The sequence below is a fragment of the Lepisosteus oculatus genome, chromosome 1 (assembly GCF_040954835.1).
Source record: "Lepisosteus oculatus isolate fLepOcu1 chromosome 1, fLepOcu1.hap2, whole genome shotgun sequence".
Classification (NCBI taxonomy): Eukaryota; Metazoa; Chordata; class Actinopteri; order Semionotiformes; family Lepisosteidae; genus Lepisosteus; species Lepisosteus oculatus.
Window position 1 is genome coordinate 19927920 of NC_090696.1, and position 13617 is coordinate 19941536.

The following is a 13617-nucleotide window of genomic DNA, read 5'->3' on the forward strand; positions in this document are numbered from 1 at the left end:
CGGAATGGGTCAGACTACCACAACAGACTAAGTGATCTATCTAGAGCTGGTCTTCACACCTCTTCCTCTTCAGTAACATCATGCGGTGACATCATCACGAGACCATGACATCACCACAATATCATGCACTGATCTGCTACACTGTGGTCACACACAGGAGGACTTGGGTCTCGAAACAACCTGAAACAGATGTTTCTTTTATCTTTTCAGACTTTTTAATAATAATAATAATAATTGCTTACACTTATATAGCGCTTTTCTGGACAATCCACTCAAAGCGCTTTACAGGTAATGGGGACTCCCCTCCACCACCACCAATGTGCAGCATCCACCTGGACGTTTTGTACAAGCTTCTCTGCTTGTCTAGAACAGCTTCGTTTTTATTCTTCTAGAAACGAACATTCAGACGTAAAACACGTATTGGCAAATGTGATCAGGACAATCACTTCTGACTAGCCTCTGTTAGTGCTGCAGGATGAATGGGATGTAATACCAGGTACAGTATGTGTCCGGGTTGATGTACCACATGTTTACCACACGGTGGCAGCAGAGGACCAATAGTGAAGCACACCGGACTGCGCGGGTAGGTTTGAATTAAATTACATCTCGACTAAAACGGTGTTCGTGCGTTGAAGGAAACATTATGATGTGATTTCTCTTAAAAACGTTAACAATATTGTTTTAAATGACAGCGATTCGAGCTGTAGATTAGTGGGAAGTTAATAACTGAGCGGTTTTCCCCTTGGCTGGCGTGTAGTTTGGACAACGCCAGACCACTGCTCGAGTCCGCCTGCGTATGATGCCGTTTGCATGTTGGAGTCTTGTCCTGAAACAGCTCGGGTGTAAGACGGAACATTCAGGTTTTTGTGGTGTATGAGGGAGACTCTTGTTTAGGTGTCAGATCCACGGGTCCGGAGGGACGCGGACGGTTATGAATCTGATCTGAGCTCCACTCACACCCGCGGCGGATCGAGAGGGATTCTCGCGCTTTCTTCTCTCGGCTGCCAAAAAAAAAACATACAAATGCCTCTTCTGTCGCGGTCTGTGTCTTACACTTTTGTCGGTTTAATCTCTACATCACAGCTTGCAAACGAGGCGAGCCATTCCGCCCATCCAGTCCGTTTGGTCGTTAGTAGTTAATTGATCCGAGGATCGCATTAAGACATTTTGCAGAAGAATCCAGGGAACTGGCTTCGACAACATATCTTTTACACAAGCCTTGGAGTAAATGAATGCCTCCTGGTCTGATTGCAGGATCTCATCCAGCTGTTTCTTGATAGAATCCAAGCTACTAACTTCAACAGCACAGCTGGGCAGCTCGTTCCACACTCCCACCACCCTTAGTGTAAGGAAGTGCCTCCTGTGTGCAGGTTGCCTCTGTTTACTCCAGTCACAACGCAGGATCTGTGCGTGTATATGTTTTATAATGTGTGTAGATTGTTTCTTTTTCCAGCAGCTTTAGGGTTTTCGTCTCTCCACGTTTGAACGACAGCTCCATCTGTCACTCAAATGCTGTAACTGAAACAGGATGTCAGAACCCCCCCACACACACGCACACACCCCCAGGCCAGCATCGGCCCAGTCTTAATTCAGCCCCTGGATGGGTGGTGGGGGGGGGCAGGGCATTTCCATTTGAAGGCATTCCACTCTTCACATCCCATTTCCCGTGAGCGTGGATAGAGACTGTCCTGGGCTGATTGGGGTGGTTCTTGTTAGGGAATTCCAACATGTTTGGCTTCTTGATTTCAGTTAATGACAACCATCATGTCCTTGTCAATCACAGCCTAATGCAACCTGACAGTCCCAGGCCTGGGCTCCCTTCTGTCGAGTAGCTGGGTGCCAGTCAATGGGCCCATTCTTCAGACAAAGACTGACGCTCACTCCTGCCTGCCAGCTACCTGGAGAACTGGCTGACGAGTTCGACACGTCCCCTGCTGGGGAAAGCTCTTCCCTAGAGTTTCTCAAGAATCCCTGCTCTCTGCTATCCCTTCTCTGCAGTCACTATCACTTTCAGTTACCTCTTCTGCAATTCACGGTGCCCAGGAGCGTATCCCAGGAAGTACTGGGCTCGAGATGGGATACAACCTGGACAGGGCATCAGACCATCACAGGGCACACAGATACAGACACACACACTCACACCAGGGCCAGTTTTTCCAGACGTAGTTCAATCAGGGAGCTGCGTCAACATGTGCAGGCTGCAAAGGAACAAGTAAAGGTCTGTCCCATGCTGAAAATAGAAGAAACACAACGTTTGAGAGTTTCTTTTCTTCTCTCTTTTTTTCTTTAGGGCATCTAACACACTGCTGTTGACTGCTGCCATGTCTCCTGGTTTCCTTTCCACCCGGGCCTCATAGTGGCTCGGTTTAGGCCTATTGTTCACTTAAACTGGTCTATATCACCTCTATTTCTGGGTCTTTACTCAGTGGACATTATCAACTACTTACAGAACCAGGTGGACAGCAGCCCTCCTGGGCCATGAGTGGCTATCAGACTGCCCTTAACCTGATAGGCAACATTAGAAATAGAGCCAGACAACATGGCTGAATAGCTTGTTCCACACTCCCACAACCCTTTGCACATCTAAAAATGATACATTCATACTTATATATACTTTTGTTGGAACTAATATTATATTGTACCGAGCTATATCATTCTGCACTGTACTACTCTGAACTGAAGGGATATTTTATTTAGACTAACCTATCTAGTATAATAGAGGACTCAGACCTCAAGTCTTAAGTCTGGGGGCTCTAAAACACGATTCTTCAAATGGGGCGAGAACCAGACTGACAATGTCAATGAAGGAACACACAGGGCTTACTTTCAACAGTAGAAAAAAGCACACCACAGCACTTGGCAGTTTCCACACAGTCATAGTCTCGAGTTTCCATGTTAATGAAATTGCAGTTTCCGTTGATATGGTCTTGTCATATCACAAATATAAAAACGACAAGGTTCTGTGTTACACTCTGTAGTAAGTCCCTGTAGTACATCCCTGTGACAAGTCTATACTGAACTAGAGTCTACTGTACTTGCCACAATATCCCACTTCAAAACCAAAGTGAAACTGGACACCCTGCAGACACACTGACCCCACAGACTCAGAGGAGAGAACCTACATTTTCAGTAATTTGTATGTGAGCAAGCCCTCGCATTGTGTAACTAGTGTAGCTAGCCCAGCTAGCGCTCTGCAGTGTAGCTAGCCCAGCTTCTGTTGTGTGTGCGTGAGTGTGGCGAGGGGAAGGGGGTAATTCTTCATGTAGGGCTTTATCTGCCCAGGCAGGCCCCACATCTGGAACTAATCCAGCTGTGCAGATAGGCTCAGGGGTGGGGAGGGGGGTCTCTGCCTGGCCCTGGGGTTGCATGTGTCCCTGACTTCAAAATAGCCCTGATTGCTAGCAGCTGACGGCCCTAACTCACCCAGAGTGAGCGGCTCTCCTCTGGTGTCGACCTTGTCAGCATCAAGGCTGGACAGGAGAGCGGGGGAGGGGAGAGGGCAGTCGTGTCTTGTTGCCTGGTGCAAAGTAAACCAGGATCCCAGCAGCTCAGCCTGTCCCAGTCCTATCTTTGTAAAAACTCGCCCGTCCGAAGCGGTCCTGATGCCTCAGCCTTGAGGGGCACACAGTGCTGTTGGGTTTCCTTTTGTTGCTGTCAAACGTTACTCTCAATTAGTCAATTAAACACTTACTTTATATGAGCAGTTTGCAAAAATTCAAAGTGATGGGGGGATTTCAGGTTATGTAGCCTATAAAATGGTGGATGTGTCTCAATACCTCCTGACCTGTAGTATTTTTGAGAGGAGTCCAATGAAATGAGTGGTTAAATGAATTCAACGAGAGCGCTAGTGGCCAGTGTCTCCTGACCTGGGAGGGCTGGACAGGAATATACAGTTTTCTAGCAAGACCAGGGGAGTCAAGTGGGGATACACTGGATTCTGTACACCCTTCCCTAGTGTGCGCATTAGGGACCGGTGCTACTGGACCCAGACAGGGCACTGAGATCTGCTCCTGTGTCTTCCAAGTGTCATCACACGGCGTGGCTTTCCTGCTGACATGACTTTGTCTCGTGGTTTGCTGTGGCCCGGGTGTGAGTCTGGAACAAGCTTCCGTGCCATGTTGTTGTAGGCTTCTCTTAAGAAACTGCGGGGCGAGTTCCTCCAATCAGGACGGATGCACGACTTTACACAAACAGTGGTGGGAGTGTGCAACAAGCTGCCCAGCCATGTGGTTGAAGCCGATGAAACTTGATGCGATCCTCAGATCTATTAGTTACTAACTGCCAAATAGGCCAGATGGACCAAGGGCTTCTTGTAGCTTTCTTAACGTACTTTGTGTTGCAGTCTGTTCCTTGTGTCTACACTGGTGCTGATTACAGTACATCCTGGACCATGTACTGAATTCCAGTACAGGTCTTTGATTGTATGAGCTGCTTAATGAAATGGGTGAATTAAATATGGGCATTTAAGCAATGAGGAACTGGTTGCTGTGCTGGAATGCATTGCCATTTCCAGTTTTTAATCCCCTGTGGAATGGGTTCCTGCTCTAACTCCAGTGCAGGTTTCTGTGGATCCTGGAGTTTCCTACCTCTGGTGTTTGAGATGTCGAATAAATGACTTGCAGTTTCACCTTGGATAAAGGTGCCTGTCAAGTGGGTGAGTAAATCTTGAAACATGATTTAGCGCAGTTTCTGGAGGCTGGGGTTTCTGAGACACAAAGGCGCGTGTCTGTTGCTGTGATGGCATGTCACAGGAGCGAAACGCGGTTCGGAAGGCACTGTGCATTTGGGCGAGTTAGAGTGCAGCACATCTCACTGATCAGAAACAGAAATCTGACATTTGTTTTCTTTTGGAGAATAGCCGAAGTGCACTTTGAGAGGGGGACGTGCCCAGTCGAATCAGCCTGAGCCGTTTGAAGCTCATCTTCTCCAGCGCAGATCTTTGATCAGGGCTTGTGCAGAGCCGCCGTAACCAGAGCTGGAGCTAATTGGTTGCAGGTCTGGCTGATCTCCACCAGGAGCAGCTCCAGGTATTCCAGAGCAGGCCGAGGGAGCACATGGTCCCTGCGACCCTCCCCCTCCCCGTGAGTCTCTCCCCTCTTGTTTGAGGTTTCTGTGTGTTATTTCGGTGTGCCTGTGGAGCTGTGCAGCAGTCCATCCTGTGGGGGGAGAGAAGAGTTTCTTCTGCTTCTGTAAACCCCTTCGGCCTGCGACGCAGAAGAGCCCCTGGTCCTGGGGGCTCAGTGAGCTCTGAGAGAGTTAATTTCATCATTCGCCTATTCATTCATTCACTCATGTATTCACTCCTTTAGTGTGCCCTGCTTTCTGTCATTGTGCCTCCTTGGGGCCCAATGAGAGCTGGGCTCCCGAGAGTCACCCCCGTTCTCAGTGTTTTCCAGTGCGAACAGTGTCTGGCAGTATTATTCCCAGTATAATAACATTTTAGTGCAATTCAGTGCCGCAAGAGTGGGCACAGGGCAGGGTTCACCCTGGACAGGACGCCAGTCCATCGCAGGGCAAATGGGCACAAACACAAGCACACTCACACTCAGTCTTCCCAATTAAGCCACTAGCATGTCTTTGGACTGTGGGAGGAAACCTGTGAAAACATGGGAAGAGCATGCAAACTCCACACGGACAGCACCCAGGAAATGAATCCAGGGTCCCAGCACTACAAGGCAAAAATGCTAGCTAACCGTTGTGCCATTGTTCTGCCCTAATGTAGTTTATTATGGTATCATTATGATAGGTGCAGCACAGTATACTATAGTTCAGTAAAGTTACAGTACTTTACTAAATGTAGTGTAGTATGATGTACAGTTGTACAGTATAGTGTAGTGCAGTACAGGGTGGTATATTTAAGTATAGTATAGTTTTGATAAGTGTAGTACAGTATGATATAGTTCAGAATAGTGTAGTTCTGATAGATTACAGAACATGGTATAGTTTAGTATAGTATAGTTGTCATAAATGGATTACAGTATGGTGTGGTGTAGTTCTGACAGGTGACAGTATGGTATAGTTGAGTACAGTTCTGGTAGGTGTAGTGTAAATAAGTATCAGTCGGGTTAAGGCCAGCCTCAGTCTGACCTTCTAACACTGATTTTCACTCCTGCTCCAGGAGGGCTGCTGTCCTCCAGGTCTCAGAAGTAGCTGATAATCCTCTGTTTCCAGGTCTTTACTCAGTGGTGATACAGAACAGTGGAGTGAACAAAGACATTGGTCCAGGCTGGAGAGAAGATCAGGAGCCTGAGCAGGCCTCCGCTACTTGGAGCGAGGTCAGCAGACTCAAGTAAGCAGCTGAGGACTCGTGCAGAGAAGTGAGCAGGAAGGCTGGATGACAGCCCTCGTTAGCATCTTTTATTATCCTATTACCAGCACTTCTCACCTAATTGGCTCTCATTAGGAGCGGGAAGGGAATAATTAACTGTGCTGTTCCATCGCTGCAGGGTCACAGACACACATAATCCCAAAAATACAGGGAGCTACAGTAGCTTTTCAGTGCCAAGGATAGTGGAAATAAATGATCTCACTAAATAAATGGATTAATTTCCTTAGGTTTTTCAAAACAAATTGCAGTAATCAGCTGAACTTAGTAATTGAGTCAAGTGGAGTGTTGCACAGTTTCAGTCCTGTTGCCTGCTTATTAAATATCTATTTGGTGTTGAGTTGTACCTGCACATGGCCTTGCACATCCTGGGCACAGACCAGAGCCAGGATCCCTGTGTGAAGAGGACCAGGAATTCTCTCCAGGCCCCCGCTGGTGCTGGATCTGTTCTCAGTCCTGTGACTGGGGCTGATGCAGCTCAGGCTGGGTGAGGAGTCATTCAGCACCTTCAAGTCTCTCTGACCAGCGTCTCTCAAGCACCGTCCAGCAGCTCAAGGACAGCCAGGAGTATACTGTACGTAGTTGGAAACGATGAGAATCCACAGGTCTGATCTTTTGATTAAGGCGGGAATGTTTTTGCTGTGAGGTTTAGCATTTCCAGTCGCGTCCTGTTTCTACCTGAACAGTACGGTGGGACAGTTGGGGAGGGCCCATCCAGGGTGTAGTGCTGCCTAACTCCCTGTGCATCAGTGATCGGCTCAGGGTTTTCCGAGATTCCCACAAGGATTTGGTAACGGATGGCTGGATCATTATCCTCCACTGTTCTATTTGAAAATCAAGCTCACTGTATAGTGTCCGGTGTGTTGAGAAGGAAGAGTGGAGCTGGAAAATACTTGCTGAAAACTCCCTATTTATGGATTAAAGGAGAGTTGTGCCCGTTTTTGGATGGAACACAGATGCTATCATACTGTAAAAGGAACACAAGACCCAAGTTGAAGTTGGTATATTTTCTATCCTTTCTTTTGTGATCTAGTTTCTTAGAATATTTCATTTACCACAGTTAGACACAGAGACAGGGGTTTTCCTCTTTCTCAAGTCAGGCTTGTGAAGTAGATTGTGTAGTTTCCTGGCTGTTCAGAAGACATTTCCATGGCTTTGATTGAACATGCAGAATCTTTTCAGAGGATCAGATCATCACGGGACACACAATGACACAGAAACACACTCACACCAGAATTCAGTTAACCTGCTAGCAAGTCTCTGGACCGTGGCAGGAAACCAGAGCACAGAGGAAACCCACATGAACATGGGGAGAACATATAAACTCCCCAGGAACTGAGCACAGGGCCACAGCACCGTGGATCCATTGGTAACCAGTGGTAACCATTGTACCACTGTGCTGCTCATCAGATATTAATAATAACAGTAATTTAGCCCCATCACGTACCCAGGGGGATTCATAGAAATGAACAGATCTGCCATTCTGGGCATAATATACTGTTTTGCACAAGATTATTTCCTTTACACCTCAGTGATTGTCCTGAATGTGTGCTACCTTGATTCAAGGCTTCAGCTAAATTAACAATTATACTGGTAAGAGGTTTGAGCAGAGAGCTGTGTCAGCGTGCACTGACTAAAGAACGAAGCAGAGGTTAGGTCCTCGCTGAAAAAGCATAGAGAATAAAACACATTTTGGAGCCCCTTTAGGTGCGTGTAGAGGCTAATAGTTGTTAGCTACTGTAATAATAGTGGCAATTCATCAGGGGCCACCACAGCAGAGTCTGACAATGAGATCTTGTCCTCTCTAATGCCGAGGGTAGAGCAGATGGCAGAGCAGGACACAGCTACTCAGCGTGCAGAGTTAGTGGCAGAGTTGCAGGGTTTGAACTGGGAATTTCCCAGTGGCATGACTCTTTCTCTTAGTCATCGGACCACTTCCTTAGTTCCTTAGTTCCTGCGGTCTTTTCCACTCTTGAGATTGACAGGGGCAGGACAGAGCTGTACTGTAGTGGACAGCAGTTCTTGGACAAGGCCTGTCCAGTGAGCTGTGATGTGGACCTCATATTCAAAGAGCCATTACAGCAGTATTATTGAAGGTCAATCTTTTGTTTTTTTAAAAGAACATATATATGCTCAATCGCATATAAATTTCACAACAAATTATGTGCTGTTGCTGTCCATGCTCTAATAAGATGCAAGCAATGGACACAAGGTAGTATACACCCTGGATGGAACGCCAGTCCATCACAGGGGACACAGGCACAACAGAGCCAATTTTCCCAGAGGTCAGGCGCCTTTCAGCCTCCGAAATGTGCCCCGCAGCTCCAATGAGCTCATTAACACAACAGGGGCGGCAGCAGAAGAGTTTCCATACCGATGCTGAACATATTCACTGGGTTGGCTATGTGAGTTTTTGTCAAGTTGCTAATTGAAAAGCACCTGCAAAATCTGCAGGACTCTGGCCTTCCAAGATTTGAGATTGACTGAGGGGGGGTCAGTGTCTGCAAGGTGTCCAGTCCTGCTCCTGGGGGGGGTCAGTGTGTCTGCAGGGTGTCCAGTCCTGTTGCTGCTGTCTCAAGGTGTCCAGGTCTCTTTAAAGCAGTACCACCTGAAAAGCCCGGAAAGCATATTCAACTGGTCCAATTAAGCCGCTAACAAGCTGCCTGAGGTCCCTAAGAGCTGAGCTGGAATGATTACATCTAGTGGCTAAGAGATGAATCATGCCGATTTAGTTTATTTAGGCCTGGGATGAGTCAGAAAGAAAAGAAGCACCATTGAGCACAGAACCCTGTGTCAGCAGATGAGGTGGCTGCTCCAATACCAATCCCTCCAGCCTCCAGGACCTACATGCAACCAGGATGTTAATTACTTAATTGATCATGCAGTTCATGGCTGCTTCCAGTCCTACAGAACAGTGCTCAGGCTTAAGTACTTCAGGTGGGTAGCTCACACCCGAAGAAGGCTCCACAGCCAAAACATTGTGTTTTCTTTCTTCTCTTTTCAGTATGGAATAAACCTTTGACTTGTTCCTCTGCAGTGCTCAGGCTTGACTGCTCATCACGGGCAGAGGGGTGGTACTGTGAAATCCCGCACTAGGAGGGAAGAGAAGACGCATACTCATTTATTGACGTAATCTCTTTAATACTGTGTAATACTTTCTCTCTTAAAATACAGTCTCTTCTGAGGTAGACCAATACAGTTCAAGAACATTTTTTTTTTAAAACAGACATTGAAAAAAAGACATGAAATAAATATTTTCATGTACAATATGTCGCAAAAATGAGGTAGAAATGGTTACAGAGAATGTACAAGATACAGGAACAAATTTACTAAAAAAATAAAAATTAAATACCACTTTCAATGGACAAACCGTTTTTTGCTCGCTCAGTTTAAAAAAAACAAACTAACTTGCCCCCCCCACCCCGGGGATAATAAAAACACTCTCTGAAATTTGGGAAGTTTGTTGAGAAGAGCACGCGAGTGACCAGCTCGTAGCTGGCTGGCGAAGTCCTGTGCCCGAGTGGAGAGAGCAGCTGTGGTGAGCTGCTCCTGTTCTTCAGCCTCGTGAGCTCGGACTGCTTCCACTTGCATTTGGTTTTGCATAAAGTTCTAAATATCTCTATTTTTTTCAACATGTGCTCCTTACATTTCAAAGAACAGTTCTTTTGTGTAATGCAGGATGTCCAGTCCTGGTCCTGGGGGGTCAGTGTATCTGCAGGGGTCCAGTGCTGGTTTTGGGGGGGGTCAGTGTATCTGCAGGGTGTCCAGTCCTGTTCCTGGGGGTCAGTATGTCTGCAGGGTGTCCAGTCCTGGTCCTGGGGGGTCAGTGTGTCTGCAGGGTGTCCAGTGCTGGTCCTGGGGGGTCAGTGTGTCTGCAGGGTGTCCAGTCCTGGTCCTGGGGGGGGTCAGTGTGTCCAGTCCTGGTCCTGGGGGGTCAGTGTGTCTGCAGGGTGTCCAGTCCTGGTCCTGGGGGGGTCAGTGTATCTGCAGGGTGTCCAGTCCTGTTCCTGGGGCGGTCAGTGTGTCTGCAGGGTGTCCAGTCCTGGTCCTGGGGGTCAGTGTGTCTGCAGGGTGTCCAGTCCTGGTCCTGGGGGGGTCAGTGTGTCTGCAGGGTGTCCAGTCCTGGTCCTGGGGGTCAGTGTGTCTGCAGGGTGTCCAGTCCTGGTCCTGGGGGGGTCAGTGTGTCTGCAGGGTGTCCAGTCCTGGTCCTGGGGGGGTCAGTGTGTCTGCAGGGTGTCCAGTCCTGGTCCTGGGGGTCAGTGTGTCTGCAGGGTGTCCAGTCCTGGTCCTGGGGGAGTTGTCTGCACAATGTGGTCACAATGAAGGTGACCACAGGATCTCACATTTACGGGGGCTCTTACAGGCTCTTAAGCCTGGCACCTGTGTGAACTTGAGCAGGAGATCCTGCAGGGACATTCATGTAAAGAATGATTTTCATAGTCGATTATAGCATAATTGTTTTTTTTTGCAAATATGATCATCATTAGGCTTCTGTCAATTACTGCATAAAACTTGGCAATGTCTTTGGGAAAACAAAACGGTCACCTGCTTACTGGTGGGAACAGTAAATGGTTGTATCTCCTGTCTCAGGCATTAATCACTGTGCTGCATCTTGACAGAGGCAGGTTTAATATGCAGGTTAGGTTTGAATTCCATTCTACCTTGCAGTGCTCCTGTGAATACATTCTCAAAGCCCTCCCCCATCCCTAACACAGAATCGCTGAGCTGAAGGGGACACACTGTGGCCCCTCTCGCCAGTCATCAGTCAGACGGGCCATACCCAGCCCCTGGAGCTCTCGGTCCACCAGCTAGCCCACAGCGCTCCTGGAGATCTCACACTTTACAGAGCAAGGCCCAGACTGTTTAAAAGCTGCTCAGCAAAACCCACATTCAATTAGTGGGGGCGGTTATAGGGGCAATTAAAGAGCTCTGCTGGGGCGGGTCAGGGAAGGTGCCGCCCTGCTCCGAAGCGCTGAGGGATGAGCTGGAAGGAGGCGGCCCTGGTCTGTGAGCGTCACAGCCAGATCATGGGCAGGACCGGACCCCAAAAGGGGACAGTGTCTCTCATGGACAGAACCCCTGGGCTGGCTTCTCCTGCTTTCTCAGTGCCCTGTTTCGGTGCTGGTAAAAACGCACGAGAAGCGAACGAAGAGCCCCCTTCGTCTCGTGGACTTGCATCGCGAAGAGATGCTCTCCCATGGACGCCCGAGTGCGATTACTCTGCCCTCCTCCCTGCCGATCGATGTGTCCAGTGAAGGTCATTCTGATTGACCTGGTCTTGCAGCATGACGGAGGCCTGCAGTTGCACAGGACCAGCTGAATAGTAATGTGGGGTTACTGGACATCAATCAGGAGCCCACAGCCCCAGGCTTCGCGTGCAAGGGGGCCGACGCCTATAGTCCCTGCAATCCGTCACTCCTGCACCGCAGGCAGACCCTCCTCTCCCCGCAGCGGCTGGAGGGAGGGTAGCTGGTGTCCCGCTAAAGGTGCTGCCAACAAGAGCTCACAAAAATCTTCAGCGAAGGGGTAAAGCTCTTTTATCTCTTTCTCCCCATTGTGAAACGCGTGGCCAGGCAGATTCATGTCGATAGGCCTTTCCTCGACCCAGCCCACCCCCTCGAGGCAGCTGCGGTAGTGCTGGCGGGGTGAGCAGCTCTCGTCATTCTGGCCTGCGGTCTGGCTCTGGACACCCTCTGGACTGATTCCCTCCAGATCGATGCCCTCTGGACTGACGCCCTCTGGACTAACTCCCCTCCAGATCAATGCCCTCTGGACTGACGCCCTCCAGATCAATGCCCTCTGGACTGACGCCCTCTGGACTTACTCCCCTCCAGATCAATGCCCTCTGGACTAATGCCCTTCAGATTGATGCCCTCTGGACTAATGCCCTCCAGGTTAATGCTCTCTGGACTGACGCCCTCTGGCCTAACACCCTTGGGGGGATGAAAACCCTCTCCTGGAGGTTCTCTGGTGCTGCTGGTTTGCTGGGCCCAGTCAGAACACGGATCTTTCGCTTTGACCTCTTAGCACATGACTGTGGGCAAGCAGGCCCCTTGTTCGAATATGTGCACACGAGCCGTTATTGATCACATTAAACCGTTATCATTCTCCACACCCCAGCTGCAAGGATGCCCCCCACTGTATGAGAATCTACCGACCGCAGGGACAGTGCATGGCTGCTGGCAGAAAGGTTACGTCAGTCTTCGGCACATGACACAGATAAGGAAGACAAAGCAAACCAGATCCGTTTCCTGACAGGTTCTGTACTATGGCACGGATTGGGACTGGTGTTAAAACCCTCACCTTCCACACGTCTTACTGAATAAATAAGGCTGGGCAGGGCTGTAGAAAGCCAGTGTTCCCTCTGGACCACAGCCCCGAGACCGACCGGGGTTCTGCAGGACTACCCCACGTCTGGGCCCATTCAGAACAACGGGAAAAACGGTTTGCCCGTAAAAGAAAAATAGATTCTTTGATTAAAATCTACTCAACACTTCATGAAGACAAACATCACTCCACCAAAATTCTACAGTAAAAATAAAGTGGGATGGGGAAAAATATATATATATAATCAAAAAACATGGATTTATGGCATCATAAGGATATCCTTTGTAAAATACCTGAATTACATTCAATGTTAGCCTTGGTAAGAGTTTCAAGTTTTTTGCTGAGAAGGCTCAGCTGCAGAGTGGTTCCTCTGTCCTCCTCTCTCTCGGACAGTGAACGAGAGGTCCCGTACAGTTACTATACATTCATTCTTCTTCTGCGCCTTTTTTTTTTTCATTCTGAGGTAAAGAAATTTTTCCTGAGTATTTGAAACAAGACTACATATATTAAGAATAAAAAAATTCCAAAAAACGAAAGGACGTCGGCAAACGTCAACAGTCTGCGATTCGGGACTGTAAGAAACCTTCCCACAATGCCCGTGGACGAGATCGGGGAGCAACGCGCCACGGTGATGGCGCCGACGCTCGCTGCACCCATCTCCCTGGAGAGGGCGCTGTCCCAGAACTGGGCGACTGCTCTCCCCCTGGGAGAGGTGCCAGGCCGCCCAGAGAGGGGCGAGATGAGCGGCCGGTCGGGAGAGAACCTGCAGGCCCGGCCCGGCAGTAACGGACCGCTGCGCTCGGCACTGCAGGGCTGCTTCTTCTGCGGGCAGGAGAAGCTCTTTGGTGCGTCTCCGCTGTGCGATCCGGGCGCAGCCGGGCCCGTCCAGCATGGGGACCCCTGCTGAAGGTCTGAGGGGCTCGGGGGGGGGGGCACTAGCGCACCCCGGGGGGCTGTTACCGCCT

General features: G+C 49.1%; 1 long non-coding RNA gene across 1 annotated transcript; it reads left to right on the forward strand.

Annotated features, from left to right (window-relative positions):
• The first annotated feature begins 4284 nt into the window (after positions 1 to 4284).
• On the forward strand, positions 4285 to 9476 carry LOC107077036 (uncharacterized). Its single transcript, XR_001478168.2, has 5 exons — positions 4285 to 4654; positions 4859 to 5081; positions 6172 to 6289; positions 6667 to 6899; positions 9330 to 9476. It is a non-coding gene; the product is annotated as an uncharacterized lncRNA (long non-coding RNA).
• Positions 9477 to 13617: the final 4141 nt, after the last annotated feature.